Source organism: Crinia signifera, chromosome 7 (genome assembly GCF_055691185.1).
Source record: "Crinia signifera chromosome 7, ASM5569118v1, whole genome shotgun sequence".
NCBI classification, from domain to species: domain Eukaryota; kingdom Metazoa; phylum Chordata; class Amphibia; order Anura; family Myobatrachidae; genus Crinia; species Crinia signifera.
This window is the reverse complement of record NC_139223.1, coordinates 148,874,105-148,897,351: the sequence shown is the minus strand read 5'-3', so window position 1 is coordinate 148,897,351 and position 23,247 is coordinate 148,874,105. Positions and strand designations below refer to the sequence as shown.

Below are 23,247 nucleotides of genomic sequence, written 5' to 3'. Positions count from 1 at the left end.
ATATTCAACAATTTGCCTATTGGAAGGCATTTACTGTATACAGCTCAATTAATGGATACGGTGGGGGAAAATTACTAAATTGTGTATTCTACTTTACATGTGATGTTGCTATGGGCAACCAATCAGAATCTACTTCCTATTTATTTAGCCCCCTCTAGAACACGGGTGTCAAACACAAGGCCCGCGGGCCAAATCCGGCCGACAGACCTCGTCATGTGGCCCGCACAGCCGCCGCCAGCCTTCACCTTTTATCCTCTTTTTTTAGATCTTTTTTTGAGAGTTTTTTTTGCACTGCCGGCAGCCATGTTCCTGTGGTCTTTTAAGGGATTCAGTACCCGACAGCCAAAATCCCGACAAGGGGGGGACGTGGATCGCCCCCCCTTGCGGGCTCGCTGCGCTCGCCACGCAGCGGGCCCGGTGCCTCGCTACGCTCGACACACTAATTTATTCTCCCTCCAGGGGTGTCGTGGACACCCACGGAGGGAGAATGTGTCGGGATTTCGGCGGTCGGGATTCCAGCGTTGGGATTCTGAATGCCGGGATCCCGACCGCCGGGATTTTAACTGCATCCCCTTTTAAGATGTCTGCGGCTACAGGAACATGGCCGCCGGCCTCCACGGCTACATGGAGGAGGGCCCGGCAGCCTGTTCCCTCTTATCGAGGCAGTGGCAGACGCTGGGTGGGGACGTCATGACGATGACGCCTCCCACCCACGCGTCTGCAGAGAGGAAGGAAGGCAGGCCGAGTCGGGGGGCTGCAGCAGGACAGGCCGCGGCGCAGAGAGTGGAATTGAAATTACTGGAGACGCAGCAGCAGTAAAGGAGCCTGAGGGATAAAATACAGTAAGTTACATAAAAAAAACAATATATCTGGTGGTGGCGTCATGGCATTACTTTTATATTATACAGGGGGAGTAGCCTGTGGTGTCATTATTATTGTACAGGGGGAGCAGCCTGTGGTGTCATGGCATTATGCCATGACACCACAGGCTGCTCCCCCTGTATAATAATAATGCCATGACACCAAAGGCTGCTCCCCCTGTATAATATAAAAGTAATGCCATGACACCACAGGCTGCTCCCTCTGTATAATAATAATGCAATGAAACCACAGGCTGCTCCCCCTGTATAATAATTTGTGTCATGGCATTACTATTGTTATATTATACAGCGGGAGCAGCCTTTGCTCTCATTGCATTATTATTATACAGCAGGAGCAGCCTGTGGTGTCATTGCATTATTATTATACAGCGGCCCTTTGAGGGTGACCAAACTGCTGATGCGGCCCCCGATGAATTTGAGTTTGACACCCCTGCTCTAGAAGATAGTAGACAGGATCTGATTGGTTGCCCCATAGCAACATCACATGTGAAGTAGAATTCACATTCTAGTAAATTTCCCTTGTATGTATTGAATGTTATTTATGACAACCTTGCCTCTTTGAAAGTCTAACTAAACATTTTCTGCTAGCTGGTGTAGCATCACCTTTGGCTGGTAAATTGTTGGCAGAGCATTCTGGAACTTGAAGTCAGTCAAATGCAGTATGGCAGTAAATAATTGGTTGTACCATATGGCGGTCAGTGCAATGTTCTCTGTATTGTATGGTGGTCACTGCAATTATCTATGATGGGTGAGGTAGTGTAGAACAGACAAAGATTTTTACATTTGGGTATGTACAGCATGCTTTATTTGAAAGAGAAGACACAGAATAAATGCAGTTGACACTGTCACTCTAATGTAAGGGACCAAAAAAATATTTTTTTTTGTCTTTACCCTTCAAAAATTTCAGCCTTTACAATGTTGACATTTGTATTCAAACAAGGATGAGATCTATAGATGTGTCCTGATTCACCTAGTGTTTTATGCCATATGGTGTGAGACTGTAAAGGTGCCCATGCACTAGTATGATTAGGGAACGATGGATTGGGCCTAGAAATCGGCCCAAATCATATGTGTTTAATGTTTAGGAGGTCGGAGCAGGAAGTCGGACCTACTGCCCGTCAGACCACAGTGGGGTCGGATGTTCCATACACTGCTGCGATACATCGCAGTAGTGTATGGGCACCTTAATTCACATTGTAGTAACATCCAAAGTTGCTCACAGTATACCTGGCACACAGGATTACTACTTTTGTTTCAAAGACATGGAAGTTATGGTGCCTTTAGGATTGAGTTAAATAATCATAAGGATAATTGATTAGGCTTAAGTAAATACAGGGTTTTCAAAAAGTTACACAACCATATGGGGTATCGCTGTAATTGTTTTTTTTTTAATTTCCAGGTGGTGACGAATATTGGAAACCAGAGCTCAGGGCCCATGAGGTCCACATTGCAGCAGTGTATATTCTATCTACTCCAGGAGTTATGCCTGGATGCAAGCAACCTTGCCAAAAAATACAGTTGCTCCATACAAGTCCTCAATCGTGGCGTTTCAGGAAATAGGGAACGCCACGGATGCAGCGAGAAGACGGTCTGCTAATTTTGGGTGAATTTTTTTTATTCACATCCTGCCACCTTATGGTGGCACATTGCAATGTGTATAGTAAAAACCCTTGTAATGCATGTTTCTGAAGGATGTAGTGAACATCCCATCAGTTAAAATCCTATTGGTCAGAATGCAGATAGCGGCATCCCAATGGTCAGAATCCTGATGGAAAGGCGTTGGGTTGGGGTAGGCACTAGGCGAGGGTTAGTCTGCGGGGGGATGGTTAGGATTAGGCTGCGAATTGAATGGGTTGGGGTTAGGAATTCAATTACAATACTCGCAGGATTTTGAACGTCACCTCAGTATGTCGCTGTTGGCATTCTGACCGCCGAGATCTCAGCCGCAGAGATATCAACTCATTTTTGAATATCATGCTACAAATGTCAGGTGGAATAAAATAATGGAGTGCTTGTCTTTGTGATTCAAATGACTATGTTACGTTCCTGACTTCTGCACTACACAGAATAGAATGGGCTCCACTACTGCTGCATCATTCATTAATAATGAAATAACTTTTTTTAATATTCGTTGTCACCGCAACCTGGGACAGTTACCCAACAGCACACAGTGTGGTCAGCCATGATACTGCAAGTAAAATATCTCATTTGTTCAGTATTTAAAATTAATATTACAGTTGAAGAAATCAAACTGCATGGTCAAAGCAAGGGTCGGCCAGCTTTGAAGAGTGCTGCTGTGTTTTGTTTAATTACAAAGTAGCTATCTTTGTCATGCTCTATTTGTAATTTAAGAAAGCAAGGGCGTAACTACCATAGGTGCTGGGACTGTAGCAGCTATTGGGCTCAGAGCTAGGAAGGGTACTTTGTCCCTGTCACAGGTGTTATATATATTTCATTATTGGGAGGTACATAGTGCCCCTTTCAAACTTTTGCCTTGGGGTATACAATAAATCTAGTTATGCCTCTATACCTGCTCATTGTAATGTGGTATAATGTTACATAATTTGAACTGGAGTACTGTAAAGTAGCATAATATGAAGTGGAGGCACTGTATTGTGGCCTAACAAGAACAAGGGGTACTATAATGTGGCATAATAGGAACTGGGGACACTGTTGACGCTATTCAATTGTTTTCCACCAGCATTTCAGCTCGCTATCCCCAGGAGTGGTGAGCTGAAATGTTTGAATACATAGCTAAACGTGACCGTAATGAGCACGATATGCACAAACAAAATTGATCAATTGAATATCACCCTACAATCTACCATCGTTTTATACTGGAGATCAGGTGAGATATAACAATTGAATACCACCTTGTATGTCATAATGTAAACTGGGGATACTGTGTTACATTATGTGTACCTGCAGCCATACACTGTGATGTAGGGGTTCAGAAAATTGACTAGGACAGGATTATAGGGCATAAAATTATGCTGCTGTGGTGCGGTGTCTCTCAAACTGTATTGGGACAGTGGCCCCTTCAAAATGTTGCTATAGTGCCCAAAAAGTTCTGTCTACAACCCTGCAAAGAATCCATAGTTTTCCTACAACGGCTTTAAAACATCAGAGCCCATTCATGTGGATACTGATTTCATACTAGTCTAAGTAACAAGTTGCAATATCATAACACATGCGGACTAATCCCATTGGAAATAAACCGTGTGTACAAACACAAAGCAAGGTAGAAGGGTTCCAACTGAGTTTTATGAGTAAGATCAACAACATTTTTCCACTTCAGGAATTTCCACACTTACTGTAAGTAGCATTACCTTTTCAAGTATTTTTTATTTCCCTTCCGCCTTCTGACATTTCAATTCTCTACATATTTACTTTCTTTGTATAGTCAGCATTTCCATGCCATCTGTTTGTAGATCGTTGGCTGGGCTTCATAACTCACTGTCAAAATCTCTTACATCCTAACGTGTCAGTCTGCATGTGTGTGACCTTTCTAACCTGATAAGGGAGTAGCGCGCCAAAGCAGGGGAACCCCACAGTCTTCATTATTGTGCTCCGATATTCACGATACGTACACATGGCAGCTGACTATGGAAAACATCTGTTCATTAAAATATAATTGAGCACAGGCTGTTGTGCACTGTCAAGCAAACATTATCGCCCAGAAGTATAACTGAGTTTGTAAAGTTTTAGGTTTATCTCCTTCTTGAGTTTTTTACAACTATCTGTATTTGTCAGATCATTTAGTCAATAGAAAATTAAAATGTTTTATTTTTTGCCAGCTAGGTTTATAAGTTCTTACCGAACGTGGAGATGATTAAACGGTATGTTAATAAAAAATAGTACTTTAATAAAATTGGCTAACCACAAAGGCATTATATTACTGTACCTGGGGCACATCAGCCAAGGTCCGAGCAGGCTGTTGTTGCTCCTGATTTTCCATGGACAACTCACTGCCTATCTGTATAAAGGCTTGTTTGGCAGGAAGAAAGGAGAGACCATGTCTGCCAAGTTTTAGAGATGCTCTACTTGCCCATTGGAACGCCCAGCATTTCCTGGACGTTCCCATGGTAATCGACCGGTGACGTGGGCGCTGGCCATCGAAAGATGTGGGAAGTTCAACCTGGCCTTCGAATGGATGTTTATGTAAAACATCCATGTGCGTGACGGGCGAACGAACCCACTGTGAGAAGGGGGGCGGGCATACCACCATTCGCAGGGCGGGTTCTGATTGATTCGCAAGGGTGGGAATTTGCATCCGAGCAAGTCAAACAGAATAAACCCCTTATCCCATGCAGAGTCGTAACTATATATTTTTGTTCCCTGTGCCAGAAATAGCTATAGTGTCCTTCCCCCCACAACTGGAATAAGGGACCGGGGTCTCACTGGGAAGGGGAGATGTCACAGTATAGTAGCCTCCATTGACACTACGCCACAGTAAGGCAACCTATAAATTGTCAGTCCTGCCAGGTAGGGATTGGAACCTTTACCAGCAATGGGCTGTTTGAATACTGGAGCCCTTGGGCAACTGCACACTGAGCCCAATGCAAGAGATGGCCCTGATTCCTGTAGATAATTTCCAATTGGGCCATGGTATGGGTGAATTGCATCATGCTCAGCCCACCCCAGTAAACATCTAGAGGCAGAAGGAAGCATGGCAGTATGTTGTTGATCATGTGATGATGGACAGGGGGAAGGGGTAGCAACTTGCCTAGAGATAGATTTTGCATAGTTCGCCATAGGTGGCGCCACCAACACTTTACATTGTTTACAGCAAATCATCAACAGGGAAACATTTATGGTATGGGCATCAGTGCTGTGAGGGCCGTGGGACAATCTGATGACCTTAAAAAGTCAGGGAAAGGAGCATGGCCAATTGGCTCAATGGTGATGGTACAGACATGTCCAAACTGTGGTCCTCCAGCTGCTGTGAATCTACACATCCCAGCATGCCTTGCCATAGTTTTGGCATTCCCTAATAGCAAAACTGTGGCAATGCACGCCCCCCGTCGCGCTCTGAACATTCCTGTCGCTTTGCGAATGGATGTTTTGCTAAAAATTGGGACCGAGTAATTCCGGGCAGGCCCTATTAGGGTGGCCAACCTTGGGATCGGGGGGATCCGGGTTTTGGCTCCAAAATTTTGGGGATTGGAGTATCCAATCCCGGGATTTCGGGATTAGACTGGGCGGTGTCTGAGCACTTGCTCAGATGCTGCCTGGCTGTTCCAGATCCCAGCATGCGGCCTGCACAGCGTGATTAGGTCATAGGTCACGATGCACAGGCCGCATGAAGCCGCCGGAATCCTCCCGCATCTCGCTCATGGCTCCACTTGCGAAGTTCAGCCACCTGGCACCTCAGCACCTGGTGCAACACCCACCCACTGCCGCCACCTGACCCACTCACAGCCTCCACCTGCTCCCCTGCTGCCCCCAAGTGAGTTAATGGGGGGGGGGGTTTCTTTTAGGGATGCTAGTTGGGATGCCAGTTGAGCATTTTTCAAACCTGATTCCCGGGATTGAAACAAATGCCCTGGGATTGGCATCCCTAGGCCCTATATCACTTTCTTGTTGTGGTATCCCCACAAACACCTGATTGCAAAGGGGTATACCAACATCTTTTTCAGATGGGGACACATTGGATGTAATTTGTTAAAAATAAAGGATCATCACCCCATTCATATAATGGACCCCTAAAAGGGCTCTCTTTTGAACTGGACTAAATAAGGGTGATTATCCATCCATATAATAAAAATAATAATAATAAATATATATACATTATATACTGTATACAGTATATGATTCATGTTTACAGTGTCAGCGCTCAAGCAAACATTTTGTCTTATTTGTATTGTTCTTGTTTTTGAATTGATGCGATACCCCTGAGGTTGTTGGCAAGCGGCAGACACTATTTTACTGCGCAAAACGTAACTTCTCCTTGTTTTCTTGCTGTTTGTATTGGTACAGTATTTAGCAAACATATTGGAAGATTGTTAGTAATATTTATATTTGAATTTCATGATGCTTACGCGGTAAATATTAATTACTGTAATTTTGATTGCAATAAACCAGATGTCATAAAACAAACCGTTAGAATTGCTGCGCTGAGAATTCTGCTGCATCACTGAAAAGCCATAAACTGTTTGCCTCATTTGTTTTACATCAGTGAGTCAATATGGAGTTTCAGAATAGTAATACAGGGGACATTTACTTGAAGGGTATGCTGTAGCAGATGGCAAATTCTACAGCACTTTTCTATCAACAGAGGACATAACAGAAATGTGCCTGGCGGGGGAGAACTTGTAAGCAGGAGCACCGGCGCTTTCAGAGAGCACATGCAGACACCGGTGAACTGTGAGGATACGGTCACTGGGTTGACTCAATTAACATCGACATACATTGGGTCAACCACTGAAGGTCAACAGGGCATATGTCAACACCTGAAATTTGTTGAAATTTGTTGAAGGTCAACATGAGCATTAGGTCGATAATGGTAAAGTCGACAGTCGATAGGTTTTTCACTTTTTTTTTTCACCGACTTGATTAGACAGACGGTATTTCGTACCCTACCATCCACTAGGGCATGGAGGGATACATTTAGACAGTGTCCATGTTGACTATGTCGACATGCGGGACAAAAAAAGTTAACTCTTGTCGACCTTTTGACCCTCGACTTTCCCATTATGAACCTAATGCTGGTGTCGACTTTCCGACCCTGACCACTTTTCCCATGTAGAACTAATTCTGGTGTCGGCCTAAGCCCTTCACTGGTTGACCCAATGTATGTCGATGTTAATTGAGTTGACCCTATGACCCATACCCAAAATGTGTAAGCCCAAAGCTTGGACAGGAGCCGGGTGCTGCACTATGACATTCTTGAACAGCACCAAACTCTTGAACAGCACCAAACAGAGCTGGCAGTGCAGGGAGAGTCTCCAGAGGCAGCACAGCATCACCGGGAATGTTGGGCATGAATGACGTATTCTAAATGTCAGGTTCCATCGTGACCACACCCCTTTCATGCTAGGTCACTCCCTCCATTTTCAGGAACACATGTCTTTGGTACTTGGCATAATCTAACGACTGCACCAGGTGTAGCAGGCCCCGATGCCACCAATGTCTACAGGACCTCTTTATATAATCATGCAGAAACTGCTATTTCCTTCCAATTAGCAAAACATTTAGGGCCTTATTCTAGTTCACTCTTTCTGACAAAATCCTTCTTAGATGGACAAAAGCATGTGCACTGCAGGTGGGGCAGATGTAACTTGTGCAGAGAGAATTAGATTTGGGTGGGGTTTTACTTCAAAGTGAGATCTATATTGCAGTGTAAAAATAAAGCAGCCAGTATTTACCCTGCACAGAAACAAAATAACTCACCCAAATCTAACTCTCTCTGCACATGTTACATCTGCCCCCCGCAGTGCACATGGTTTTGTCCATCTAAGAAGGATTTTGTCAGAAAGAGTGAACTAGAATAAGGCCCTTAGTGTCGGGAGCATGTATGAAAGCTGCAAAGAAAGAGATATCACCCATATTTCTGATGTTATTAAAGAGCAGCCAAATAGTACCACTCTCATAGACATCTTTGACAATGGTGATTTAGTTCAATTTATCAAACTTAGCTTTTCAGAGTCTGGCTCCGATAGCTATTAACCATCGCAGCCTGTAGTCTATGCTTTCGTGATAAAGTTATTGACAGCTACTGGGATATTAGAATATTCGAATACTGTCACTGAGAAGACGGCAGTCCCGGCAGAGTATCTCTAGGGGGCAGCCCAGCATCTCCCTGGAGTGATGTACATGGGGACGTGCAGCGAGGACACATACTACCATTCTTTGCCAATGCCACGCACCCTTTCAAACATGGGTTTCTGCAGCACATCGGCTGTTACCAGTCTAGTAGCACTGCTGATTAGACCTTATCTGTTATTGCTATGAATAGGGGATTGCTTTATCAGTTGATGTTATGATTTGTGTTAAAGGGTGGGGTATAATATGTTTACATTCATACTGACAACATGGTTATAATATTGATGTTGACCATGTCAACATTCATCATGTATGTAAAGGTGTAATTATAACATTTTAGAACGTTAATATTTTAGATTATTAACATACAGGTATTGTACCTGGTGGCCCAGCGGTCATTTACCTACCACTACTGACAACTGCGGCGGCTTCCTAGTCCCAGCGGTCATCTGACCACCACTTCTGACATGGAGCGGTGATCTCCTAGTGTTCTGGTGAGTATTCTTCTACTAACCCTAGTCCGCCCCTCCCCCCAACCCCGCAGTCTAACCCTAACCTCTTCCTAAATCCTAACCCTGATGTCGACATTCTGAATTATATTCGTCATTTAATCATCATAACTCTGGGCATTGCGGTGTGGACATCATAGGGTAAATTTACTAAAGCTTCTAAAATGAAAAGAGGTGATGTTGTCCATAGCAACCAAATCGGATTATGGGGGATATGCAATCCCGGATCCCAACTGTCGTGTCCCAACAGCCGTGATCCTGGCCCGTTTGCGTTTTGATCGACAGCAAATCGGCAGGCGGGATTCAATGTCCCGCCTGCCGATCGGTGAGAAGGGGCCATGTAAATGGCCGTGGATTGTCCAGATATGGCTGCGATCACTACAATCCACGGCTGTCAGTAACGACAACACTGAATAGGCACCCACCGCTATTTCCGAAATAGCGGCAGAGGATTGTATAGCCCCCTATGTCTGTCATTTCTCTGCTGTATCCTAGAAAATGATAGACAGAATCTAATTGGTTGCTTTGGTCAACATTACTTCTTTTCGTTTTTAGAAGCTTTACCCCTATGAATCCCGTGCAAACAGATGCAGAATTCTTATCACTATGTCACCATAATGCTGCTGTGTATTATTTAAATAAATTCTATGCAGAAAATACTCTCGTGATTTCCACTGCAACTGTATTAGTACAATGAGCTTATCCTCTGAGTCACTGGCTCTGACAGGCATCCTCTAATAACTGTGAATAAAGATTCATCTTATAATTGACCATGCTAAATGATGTTAGTCTCTTATTTTCCCACTAGCATGAATATATATATATATATATATATATATATATATGTATATGTATATGTATATATATATATATATATATATATATATATATATATATCTGCATCTACAGTATATATCTACATCTCTCGAAGAAATGGCCTGGTGCCAAAGAATACTTGCCAAAAAATCAGTGTTCATTTACAATATTTACATTTCCACTGCTCGTCAGATGATGATTCATCTTGATACTCACTCCCCTATGACTCTCTCCTCATCCCTTTGTGTTTGTCACAGTACAAGCACATCAAAATTTTCCATCAGCTGCCTCATTTATCACTATAGTAAGCACTGCACGCTAGCACAGCGACTGTAAAACTTCTGGTGAAACAATGACCCTTACCCACTGCAAACAGACAAATATGAGATGGGTGTGTAATTATGGCAGAGAGGTAAAACCACATTATCTAATTACATAGAACAGACACAAAACAGCCAGGGATGCTGCAGAAGCACCTGGGGAAAATCACAGTTACTACATTATTTACATTATTTACAGGAAACTATGGGGTTTATTTACTAAGATGGGATTTCTATTTCAGATGGGATGTTGCTATAGGCAACCAATAAGAATCTACATCCCATCTGAACTAGAACTCTCATCTTAGTAAATAAAACCCGATGTGTGCACACGTCCTCTCTCCTACAGTCATATGATAGACTTAAGGTGCCCATACCCAGTACAATATTCCTGTGCTTTTTTAACTAGATCGCATCGCATGTTATCCAATCGCATTCGATTTGCATGAGATGCAATGCAATGCGATCGGGACCTAGTTCAAAAGTAGCACGGGCTGCACAGACTTTGGGGGTTATTCAGGTTGATTTGCAAGGCTGTGAATTTGCAGCCTTGCGAGTCCACCAAACCCCGCTCGGCGAACAACCCCCCCCCCCCCCGGCTCCCTCAAAGTGCGGCTTCGTCCGAACAGCTGCGAATGGATGTTTTGCATAAGCGAATGATGTTTAACGTGCACGCCTATAAAAGTGATTTTTCAGTCACTTACATTTTCGTGCACGCTGGCGTGGATATGGGCGGGCAGCTGACATCCGGTGATGTCATCTACCCGCCCCCCACACCCGCGTCACTGCCTCATTACCATGAGAACGCCCAGCGTTCTCATGGAAACGCCCTTGGAACGCTGGGAACGCGTTCCCCCGTGCTGTGCAATGGGCATCCCATTGCACAGCACGTAAAGCCTGTGCAGCCCGTGCTTTTTGAACTAGGTGCCGATCGCATCCCATGCGATGTAATCTTGTTCAAAATGCACAGGAATATTGTATCGTGTATGGGCACCTAAATGCATCTCATCTTCACTCGTAAGTGTGATGATGTGATTTGCAAGGAACACACAATAACAGCCCTTTGCTAAATCTGCCCCATCCTACTGGAAAGGACATTGATATTAACTTGATAGCTATTTCTTGTGGTGCTAACTTTTGTCAATACTGGAGTATAATAATTTGACTGAGTCGATCGCAGCCTTGCCAGTCAATCATAATAAGGTCCATAATGCCCACAGTAGTAAAAACGCTTTTACACGTATTGCCCACAGTAGTAACGATACACATAACGCCTGCAGTAATAATGACGCCTAGACATGTAACGCCCACAGTAATAACGATGCTTGTAAACTTAACGCCCGCAGTTGTGCACATAACCCTTACACATACAGTACACTTTCACTGACTCACTAATTGTCCCCCCACTTACCTAGCAAAGTCCGGCTGACCGGATCTCCTCCTCTATTTTTGACAAACAGCAGCCCTGGCGGCGGCCTGGACCCATGTAGCTCCACCCCCTCAGCCTACTTAGTCATCCGTGGTAGCTACACCACTTTGCAGGGGATTCTCTGATGGTGTCATACATGGTGGTGTGGGGGAGCTTCTACTTGCAGTGCTGGCTGCTGCCTGCGAGACTGTGTGACAGGTGCAGCAGCTGACAGTAGCAGGGTGAAGAGCAGGGAGAGCACTTCTCCTGCCTGGCGCCTCCCTGCTTGCATCATCTGAGTGGGTGGCTCTGGCCCTGCACAAGTGCAGCACAACCATTCTATTGCCGATCAGCTGAGCGGCCAGAGGGCAGGGAGAATACAGTAAATGTCAGGCTGAGCAAGCAGCCATGCGGCTGGGAGAAGGGACCTGTGCGGCAGGAAGGTTGAGTTGGCGGTCCGCTGAGTAGGGTGCTGTGTAGGTGGCTGAGTGCATCATCACCACAGCCATGCTTTGGGGCCCCTGAGAACACCGGGGCCTGGGTCAGCTGTACCCTTTGACCCCCCTGTCGCCAGGCCTGCCTGTAACATGGCAGTTAGCAGGTGATTGGCTGGACGTTTATCTCTCTTTATCACCCTTGCATGTATCTCTGTTAAGGCTTAATACATTTGCCATGGATTTGAAAAATGACAGTTATGTGCCAATTGGCTGCTGTGTTATCTCTTCTCCCGGCTTAATACACCTGCCCCAGTATGTGGACAGACCTTTTGAGACACATGAACCTGTGTTGCAGTTAGAGAACTTGAGCCAAAACCACGGAGGGCAATTGTAGACTGTTGTGCTGTAGTCTACATAACACTGGCCTAGTATTATACTATAATCACAGTCACAGACTCCACACATATTTTATTAAAAGCACCAGCTTTTTCATTCTTTTTAATTATTGTACAAATGTTAAAATTGCTGACGCAGGAGCCATATAGAACACAATAGAAAAGCTTGCAAAGGAAGAAATGGCCAAGATGGGTGCAATTTAATTGTCTAGAGAACAGTCTTTATTACACAGCATAAAATGACAGCAGTAAAATACAGTTATCCTAATCTCAGAAAATACTTACCATGTGCAACCTTTAATGAGATGAAACATAGACATGGAATTAAACCTAATTAAATGACCTTCTCTGAGAGTAACCAGGAATCTAATGACATTTAGCTCTTGTTCAGGTTAATGGTATACCCCAGATTCTAATACAGCTTTGTCTTATACAGTAGCTCCTGCTCTAAAAGATATCCAAAAATGTAATCAAAATGGGTCATAGTGAAAAGGTAAATGGTATTTGGTGTCAGCGCGTTATGTGGTCAGGGATTCAGAACATTTTTATGTTGGGGGGGGGGGACAAGATATAATATCACCCCCCTCACCTTTCCCTTTCCAACTAGCCTGAATGCAAGTAGTTGGGGGCTGCTTCTGTCCAGGCCCCGCCACCAGCACCAGTTCTTCCTGCAGCTGCTGTTCTGCTGCTGGTGGATCCTGCAGATGAGCAGAACCGTCCCTGGAGTGAGGTCTATTAAATTAAATGGCTGCACATTACACGTAATGAGCGTTTACAACAGCCGCTCCTTCAACCTGACTGATCCCTCTCACATGTTTCTTTGGGGGGTCAAGACTATGCATGTGGTGCATGTGGGCCCCTAGGTCAAGGGGGACCCAAATACCGCACACTACCAGAAATATGGCCATACTGATGGAGTCTTCAGAGCATGCACAAGCACCATTTTTGTCCAGTTGGGAGGGGACCCTTGGACATTTGTGTGTGTTCCTACACCTGTCCTACAGTGTCCCATTATAAAGTGTTATGTTCCTTAATAAGGACTTTCAAAAAATTGATTTCAGTTTCACACTATGTAGGCATTATAGCAACTAAAACAATTGCTCACAAGGACCCCGGCCTGTACCAGAACCTGTTCCGAATATGTTTGACACTAGTAAGGAATAATTTCCTAACTTTGCACAATTGCAAAACTGCATTAGTTATCTGAACCAATCTCATATTTGCCGACTCAGGGAGGGGGCAGATAGTTCACAGTTCGGTAAAGGGGAATGGATGCACAGAGTAATCATCGTGGTCATGCCCCCACGATACAATGATGGTAATGTCAGCATTGTGTAGTGGGACGTGGTCACAATGATGCGCTCATGTAGCTATTCCCCTTTCCACCCACTTCTCTCGGTAAGTGTGCAGCTGGGTGGCAGTAGCAGCTGGCTCCCAAAGACCTAAACTACACAAACCTTACTGATAAGTGGATGTTGTGGGTTACAGCAGTTTTACACATTATTAGTAAACTAACCATAAGGGATACCCTATTGAATAATATAGGAATACTCCTATATAATGTGGGTACAGCTGTCCTGGGCCCCGGCCTCTGGAAGGGCCCGGGCAGCTCATAACCCTCTGGACTGCCTCCGCTGTGCTGCCTGCTTCTTCAATGCAGGACGCTGGCGGCCACCTAAAATGCTGCACCTTTTGAGCCAATCAGAGCCAATCAGAGCTTGTGTACCGTTAGCCAATCAGAGTGGCTGACAGTACACAAGCTCTGATTGGCTCAATAGCCAGTGCATTTTAATTGGCCGCCGGTGTCCTGCATTGAAGAAGCCTGTGCTCCGGGACCTGCAGCAGGAGTCGGGCGGTAAGTGAAGGGAGAGGGGGCCCAGACTGGAAATCAGTCCTGGGCCCCAAAATTCATAGTGGCAGCACTGGGAATACTAGTAAGCCTGCTCGAAGCAAATGCTTCGAAAGCTAGTCTGCAACCTTGTGATTGTCTCTGTGTTTGTGCATGTGTGAGAGAGAAAGAGATGTAGTTTCACTCGCTGCCAACAGATGGCAGTGTTAGGAGACACACAAATGTACACTAGACATATATAGATGATGTGTGTTAAAGGACATCTAGGGACAAGATAATTGGATTGTGCTACAAGTAGAAGAATGAATGACAAAATATTACTGGCTTAGACAAAGCTAAAGAGATGCTGCTAATACCCCATTCACACCAGCCTAAATTCCCGGGTTGAGTCCGGGAACAACCCAGTACTAGCGCTGGTGTGAAGGGTTCCTTCTAGGTCCTCCTAGAATTAGATGTAAACAATGGGTTTATTCTGATTTGGAAGTATCTATGGAAACTGATGCATTTAGGGATTTTGTCCCATCTGCGAATGCATTAATCTGAAAATGTGTTCTGTACATGAGTCCCATGATGTGTCTGAAGCCGCTATTAACTCCAACCATGTTGCATCTTGAACAGAAGGAACATAATATCAATTAGGCTGCAATTGGGTGGTAAGCACTAACATGGTGGGTGCATCTGTGTTCGATTTGATGGGGGTGCTATACTGTAGTCATGTAGCCTGACTTCTGTGCATGAGATAGGTGTTAGGACACATATGGGACTCCTGGATCTTTTGCAACCCATATGGTTATGTCCATACAGTAATGATCACAACTGCAAAAAAAAAAAAAAAAAACAGTGACCTGTGTGTCCAGGAGGCATGTAATCCAAGCAATATGCACATAGCCTGACAGATAATTGTCCTTAGGCTGCCACACTCCGTCTCACTTTCTATGGGATTGGCTAAAATCCTGCCCTGGGAGAATCTCTGCAGCCTGGTTCCCTGTCCTTTTATACACTGAAATGTCTGAGAGATCAGGATTTGGAACCTCATGGCCGAACAAAACGGCTTTTGCCGCAACTACAATTTTTTTGAAAACGACACATGAATTGAGTTGCGGCAAAACATCATCATTAAGTATATTTTATAAAGTTCTACCGTTATTTCATAATTTCAATGGTGGTCAATTTATTCAACTGTGGTTGGGTTAGGATCGGGAACACAATTAAAAGTGCTGCATTTAAAAAAAAATGTCACAGAAATTCTCAGAAGAAAAAATCTTGAATCTCTTATTCCAATCTGCCCCTGTACAGGTTAAATACAATGGAAATTAAATGACATAAATTGCAAAACTGTTAGTTTTTCTCTTTATTTACACTGTACTTGCTCATATTTTGGATCTCCCGTCTGGGAGATGAGAGAGGGGAGGTCAAAGGGCAAGAGCAGGGGGTGTGATGATGAGATTTGCATAATCACTATCCCCTGTGTGCAAGGATGCAAATGTCTCATCACGCAGTGGCACAGGGGCTCTTAATAATGTGTCTAGCAGGGGCTGGTGACAGATAGTGCGTCATCAAGGACCTGTCCTCATTACATGAAGGCATAGAAAGCTTTTTATTTGTTTGTACTATAATAAAAAAAAAGCCATAATGGATTTTTTTTATCACAGCAATAATTGGTGGTAAGACCCTAACATTTTGTTTGGCGGAATCAGGCGTCTATCGGTTAATAGGCATCTGTTGGGATGAAATGTTGCAAATTAGTTGTAGGTCTGATATAGGTACAAAGCAAAGGATCAACTCTGCACATGGACAAACCGTTTTGCAGCACAATATATGCACTTAAATGCTGGCTACTTTTTCATATAGGGCCTGATTCAGAGATGCGCAGCCACTTAGTGCAGCTTTGCAATACCATCTAATCAGTGGCGGATCCACCAAGGGGCGATTAGGGGCGGTTGCCCCGGGGCCCCCACACATCAGGGGCCCCCACACTCCAGGTGGGTGGCAGTCAGCGGGGTCCAGGCAGCGCGCCCCTGGGATCCGGACAGTGTGGAGTGGGCAGGGGGTCCCTGCGGTGGCTGGACAGGGGGTCCCTTCCCATCCGCCGCAGGGACCCCGCCACTGCCCATCCGCCGCAGCGTGTGAAGCAGTGCTGAGGGATAGATGCCGTGTTCTCCCTCTCATAAATTGGATGAAAAGTGTCCAAATGTTTTTGACATCAGATGCGCGGTCCCATGAGCATCGCATTGGAGCCTGAGGATCACAAAGACTGCACGATAGATGTATGGCATCACCAAGCCTATTGGCAGGCTTGGCGGGGCTTGCATACGATACATTGTATGCCAAAGGAGGTTCAAGGGGGATCGTGGGTGACTTCTCCCCTCCGAGAACTCACCCAAATGTAATTCACTCTGTTTATTTTAAATATTGCCCCCAAACCCTCCCCCCGCCTCCAGCACACACACACACACACACACACACACACACTACAACATTGTTTGGCTTCATTTTTGCTTTGCTCTCAAACTCTGAGGCAGACCCTTGTCTCTCTAGCCTAAAACTGTGTTCTACTGACCAGATGAAGCATCCATCTCATGTCTGTAAATACTGAATTTACAGTGACATTGAAAGCCGGCTTTAGATCCAGTGCTTGGCACCGTGTACTATTTCCACATATACTGTATCGATTGGTTTCTCTACTCTGGTTGTTCATAAGCAAATTGATTTAAAATAGGTCAAATGACCTGCGATGTTTTCATGACATAGGTTGACAGACCAAAAGTTTAAAGGATATTGAAAATGCATCTGGTCAATATAGTAACCTTTGAAGTTCTTTCCCATTTATCATATTTGTTTCTACAATTAACTTTTTCTTGGCTGGTTTGTGATTTTTTTAAAACAAATAATAATTGCCTGGATAAAGAAGCAATATCTTTGGTATCTATTCCAAGCAATCACTTTATTTCAGAGGCTTCAAACATTGCACTCATTATTAATATGCCACAAATAACTTCTGATAATTACACCTTTGGGTGAAATTTAATAGAATGAGAGTTTCAGAAAGTGAGAGATTTGGTAAGAAATCTCCAGTTTTTTTAAAGAGGCAATCATTTACCCTGCAAAATCTGTTTGATTTTGCAGGGTAAATGATTGCTGTTTTAAAAAAACAACTGGAGATTTCTTACCAAATCTCTCACTTTCTGAAACTCTCATCCTATTAAATTTCACCCAATGGCCCTTATTCAGATCTGATTGCAGTACAAATTTGTTTGGAAAATGGGCAAAACCATGTGCACTGCAGGTGGGGCAGATGTAACATGTGCAGAGAGAGTTAAATTTGGATGGGGTGTGTTGAAACTGAAATCTTCATTGCAGTGTAAAAATAATGCAGCCAGAATTTACCCTGCACAGAAACAAAATAACTCACACAAATCTAACTCTGCACATGTTACATCTGCCCCACCTGCAGTGCACATGGTTGTGTCCATGTTCCAAACAAATTTGTACTGCAATCAGATCTGAATAAGGGCCAATGTGTGGCTCCAAGTCCGTTTGGTTAACCAATGGTAATCTTATAGAAATTGTTGTAATCATTATCGGTTATGTGGGTAAAGAAATTTGGAAAGTGAGGGTGTGGTCTGCAAGTCATTAGCCCAATGTCGCCAGTTGTTGAAATGTCAACAGTTAAGATGTGAACATCTGCAAAACTGTTATGGTTAGAGTAACGGTACTTACCCTAGTAACCACTTGAACCACCACTTTTAGACACTGTTAGCATGGCATGTCAACATTTCATCAGGATTGGCATGCTCAATGTTAACATGTCAACATGATGAATGTCTACATTCAACCATTGAAAAACACCAAAGCCTGGAAACGGGATCATTATCTCATTGGGGCAGTGGTCACTAGGGGAGGTTGATTGCTCTCAGATGTCACCCTCTGAGCCAAAATGCTGGCTCCTCCTCAGTGACAGGAGCCAGGTGCAACAGTGTCACAGTGTAGGCCAGATAGCCTCTGGGGGCAGCCAATTATCTCCTGTAGTGATGGAAACGGGGGTTCGGTCATGAAGCAATGCCATTCTTGCCATACCACACCTCCTTTTTTGTCACGAGATTAGTTGCACACCAGGTGCGACAAGTTGCAGTAATGCACCTGCATGTGGCCCCTTCACCCTTGTTCCGATCCATATATGCACTCAGTGTCTTCAGGGTGGGGTGATATTCTGCATGAAGGCTACAGGGCTTAACTGGGTTCAAGACAGTCATCTGTACAGCCTTGTGGTTAATCCAGCCATGACTAAAACCAACTACTGGATTTACATCTGTTTGACCATGTTTATGATGAAGACATGCTTTGCCTTGCTACTAAACCTCCCATCACATGTACATGTATATCGATGTCATTCCATGAATATCTTTTTTGAGATACAGATTTTGTTCTTCCTCTTTGATATATGATACAAAATGACCATTGCTGACCATTTTTACAAAACAAATAAAAATTTTCATGTTAAAAAAAAAACTACTGGCGATGAAGACAATGAAGTGTCAATCGTGAAGGTGGGACATAACCTTCACGATTCCTGCAGAATTCGGAATGTTAGGAGGTATGTTTTATAATATTTTAAGAAGCAGGACCATGGTTACTGAAATTACATCCAGATCCATCAAAGCACAGTCATGTCCCATGTACTATCTTGTATGCCATACCCATCTGCAGTACACAATTCAGGGTAGTTTCACCAAAATTCTTGTCTAAAATACAGGCTATAGTCATTTTCTTACCACACCTCTGTTACTGCATGTACTTTAATTATTGCTTGGGGGTTGTGATTCTATAGGGGGCTAGGTACTGTACAATCAGAAACTGTAGTCATGTACATCAGAATCAGAATCAACTTTATTGGCCATGTGTGTTTGCACACACTAGGAATTTTTTTGGAATTACAGTGCAGCATCAAGCAGGGATGAGGGGGGGGGGACATTACATACATTGCGGGTTACACATGCCCGCCGAACTGCACAGCGCCTAGGCAGCCATCAGCAGCGCCACTGGTCGTTGCAGCAGCCCGGTAGGTAACAATATAAGCAGGGACAGTACAGTTATCACATAGAGAACACCTACCCGCCAAGCTGCACAGCGCCTAGGCAGCCATCATACATGGAAGCATATCGTAGTTTGAAATCAGGACTTTGAATGCTAAAATGCTTGCAATGTGTGTTACAGTGTAAGTGTAGCTCAGAAATCAGTGGCACTGATACCTTTCATCTGTGTTGTCTGCAGAACTCCTAATCCAACATAAGTCATACAATATAATGAAATGCAGGAGCTGTAAGGAAGCCTAATACACAATCTATATATGTCAATTAAGCAGCCAATCACATATACTGTAGGCAGGCAGTAAGTAGAATAAGAAAACACTGTTACTTGCTTTATCAAGCCAATTGTCTGCGGTTGGGCTATTGCTTGTATTCTGCAGGGCTTGTACATATTATAATATATAGAAGTATGTTGTATATAAAAGAAATACACACTTGGTGAAGGGTATCCAATAAGAAATGCCTCCATCTGCTTTTCTTCCTATTACGTTAACTTAATGTCTTTCTACAGATCCAGCACATTAGCGTTGTAAGGACAGGCTAATGGTGATGTCATTGTATGGCATGAAGGATGGTGCAGCACAGATCTGGATTATCTCGAAGAAACTGGATCTCTCAGCTCCAGCACAAGAATAGGGCCACCCATTTTCAGAATAATAGGCATTATTTATTTAGATTTGCAGATTGCCTTCTTACGACACTTGAAATGTTACATTACCTTGAGAGACACAAAACTGGAAGCCGTCAGACGGCCGTCTGAAGTGAAATGCACGATTTGCTGTTCAGGGTACTTGGAATATTTAAGCATCTCCCATTAAATGAATGGCCTGTGTAATTAAGCGATGCTGCCACATTCAATGCAGCCATTAAGAATACAAGTGTGCCAAAATGATCTCAGTATGAGATCAATGAGTCTACACAAAATAGCAAGAATCCAGGAGAGTATGAAAGTGAAGGTTCTGCAACTCAAATGAGACCGAAAAGCTGAGAGGAAAGGGTTAAACAGGGGTGGTTTAAGAGTGGCGGGGGCTCATGTGCACACTCCATGAGAAGCCTGTGCATGCAAAGGTCACTGGCAACATGGCACCCGCCATGTGCCTGGAGTCTTATTGCTATTGAGCATGCACAGGTCTCCAGAAATATGGTTCCAGCCATGTTCCTGTGATAAATGCCTACTGGGCATGAACGAATCATGGGGAAAATAGCTGCAGCACCAACATGGGAAGAAGTTGAGTAACTGAACATAGCTGCAGGGCGTGAGGTGTGGGCCCCGCTGGACCCATTTGCACTGCACACACTGTACCAGTAATAGATATACTGTACCACTGGGATTAACCCGCAGAGTCTGCCATTTGCAGCACAAATAGTACAATAATCCTTGGGAAGCAAGACTAGCTGACTAATCCTAACAACTCCTAAAACCAGACCCTCACATTATAGCTCCCCTAATACCTAGGCAAAGAACACATACAAGAGTCTGTCGGGGGAGCAATGTGCAACTCAATCAAGGGTTTAAAATGGTCTTATGCTTACAAGGCAGCCTTACACCTCATGTTTGCATTGCACACCTGACGGATGCCACTCCCAGTGACACTCCCATAACACACCCACTTATTGGCACTCAATCACATGCACTTATAGCCACCACTCAGTCACTGCCCAGGAACATCCATCCCTTACTGTCTGTACCGAACAGAACAGCACCGTAGTGTGTCCACTTTGTGTGGGTTTTTAATATATGGGTGTTCTTTTCGGAACACCGCTACAAAAATTTGCTCAACCAATCAGCTGTTACCTATCATTTTATATATTGTGCTTGATATGCAGTAAGCTAATTGGTATGTATGGGAAATGTTTTCCATCAGGGGGATTGGTCAGGACTTCAGTCCCAGGCCCAGACAATTATGGGGCTCAGGTGGCAGCAGTGTAGATCGAGGCCGAGCCTTCCACAATGGAGGGACAGGGTGGCAGCGGTATTATGAATATAGCATTGGCCCTAAGCCAATCGGAGCTTGCGGACCAGCAGCCAATCAGGAGCTGCCACTTGGCGATAAGATCATTTTCCCGGTGATTTGCTTACGTGCAGTAGAGAAGACCCTGGGACCACGATATGGGTGCCATAGTTATTAGCACTTTTTGCTGATCTTATAATAAAATGCACAGTCTTCTAGCCCTCACGGATTTATATGCCCTAATATATATAGAAACACAAGTTTGATAGGAATTTGTACTTTGTTTTTCATATGGCTGAAAATTTGTTTCATATACTATACTACCATACTCAATTTATTCACTTATTTTGCCATTATTGTACAAGAAGTAGACAAATAATGATAAGTATAATTTATCGATTACCTCCTTGGACCACACTAACAAAACTCATTTTTGTGACCATTTTCAAAAAGAACGATAGAGTGAAGTAGTGAATCTGAGACAGGTACAACATGAGACGGAATTACTCCCAATCCAAAGGAAACGATTATATGATAGATACAACCATGTTTATTTACCGATAGGGGAATTTATCCGACTTCCTTGGCTCTAGATGTGTAACAAATCTTAAGAACAGTTTTTTAACCTTTTTCAAAATGGGGATACTATGTACACCTGTCTGCAATAAATAAAGCGTTACAATAATTGTAAACCTGTCAAGCAGAGACAGCATTTTCCTTCAGATTTATTTCTGTACCTGAACTGCATTGTGTTTTCTTCTTCAGTATTGTTTATTGTACTTTCCAAACATACTAATGCATTAGCCAAGGTCTGTACACTTGTCAGAGTTCTATGTATTCATTGATTTGTGCTTTCTGTTCCATTCTCTCAAGCAATCTCAGAGGGCCAATGCTTACAATGAAGATGTAATATCTCTACATGCTGTGCATTTGTATTACAAAAATAGTACATTACACAGGTGTCAGAACAGGGACGGTGGTGTGTGCCACCCAAATATTTGTGTGATGCCATTCACTGTACTGGGTCATGGGGCGCAGTGCAGCCATCATATAGGCATACCATAGGTAGTGTCAGGATAGAGAACATCCCCTTTTTTCACTGGTCCTTCTCCCTCCCCTCAGCCCTTCTGCAACTTCCTCCAGGGTCTTTCTCCAGCCCCTATAGTGTGTGGCTAGTTAGTGAGACCAGCTATGTGCCTCTCTCAACTCCCACTTCATATGTTTCTCCCCTCTTCCCCCACAGCAGCCCTTTGTCTTTTCTCTCCTCACCTCTCAGAACACCCACCTAAAAACTTTGTTGCGCCCCTGGTACAGGGTAAGGCAGGTTAGGAACACTGTTGATTGTATTAGATTGCAAAAAACGCTTATGCTGATTAAAATGATTTCTGCATGCTCACAGCTTTCTATGCATACGAAAGGCTATGTTACAGTGTTTTCTAGAAAACACTGTAACACAGCATTTCACCTGCAAATAGAGGGGGAGCAGGGGCTATGGTTAAAAAGCGGGAGACTTGCCCACCTTCCCGGGGGACCCGATTTGCGGTACCCTCCCGGCCATTCCGGGAGGGTAGGCAAGTATGATATAGGTATTCCTGTTTTACGAAGCTGTATAGCAGGGACCTGAGCCACAATTACGCTACTTTGTAACCATGTCCACCCAAAAAGTGTATATTCTTGCTGGCCACACCCCCTGAGCAGATCACGTTGCTCCTATGGTGGAAACAAGTAGGTATAATCAGGACCCAAGTATGGTAACATAAAAATGCACACAAACACACACAGGAGCACTAGGTTTTATTTTGGCACAGTCTGATTAACCTTACAGTATC

The 23,247-nt window shown here is 43.9% G+C and overlaps 1 protein-coding gene across 5 annotated transcripts in view; it reads right to left on the bottom strand.

The window, feature by feature from the left end:
• KCNH7 (potassium voltage-gated channel subfamily H member 7) overlaps positions 1 to 23,247 on the bottom strand; it is a 416,570-nt gene that overhangs the window by 238,523 nt on the left and 154,800 nt on the right. The window lies entirely within an intron of this gene.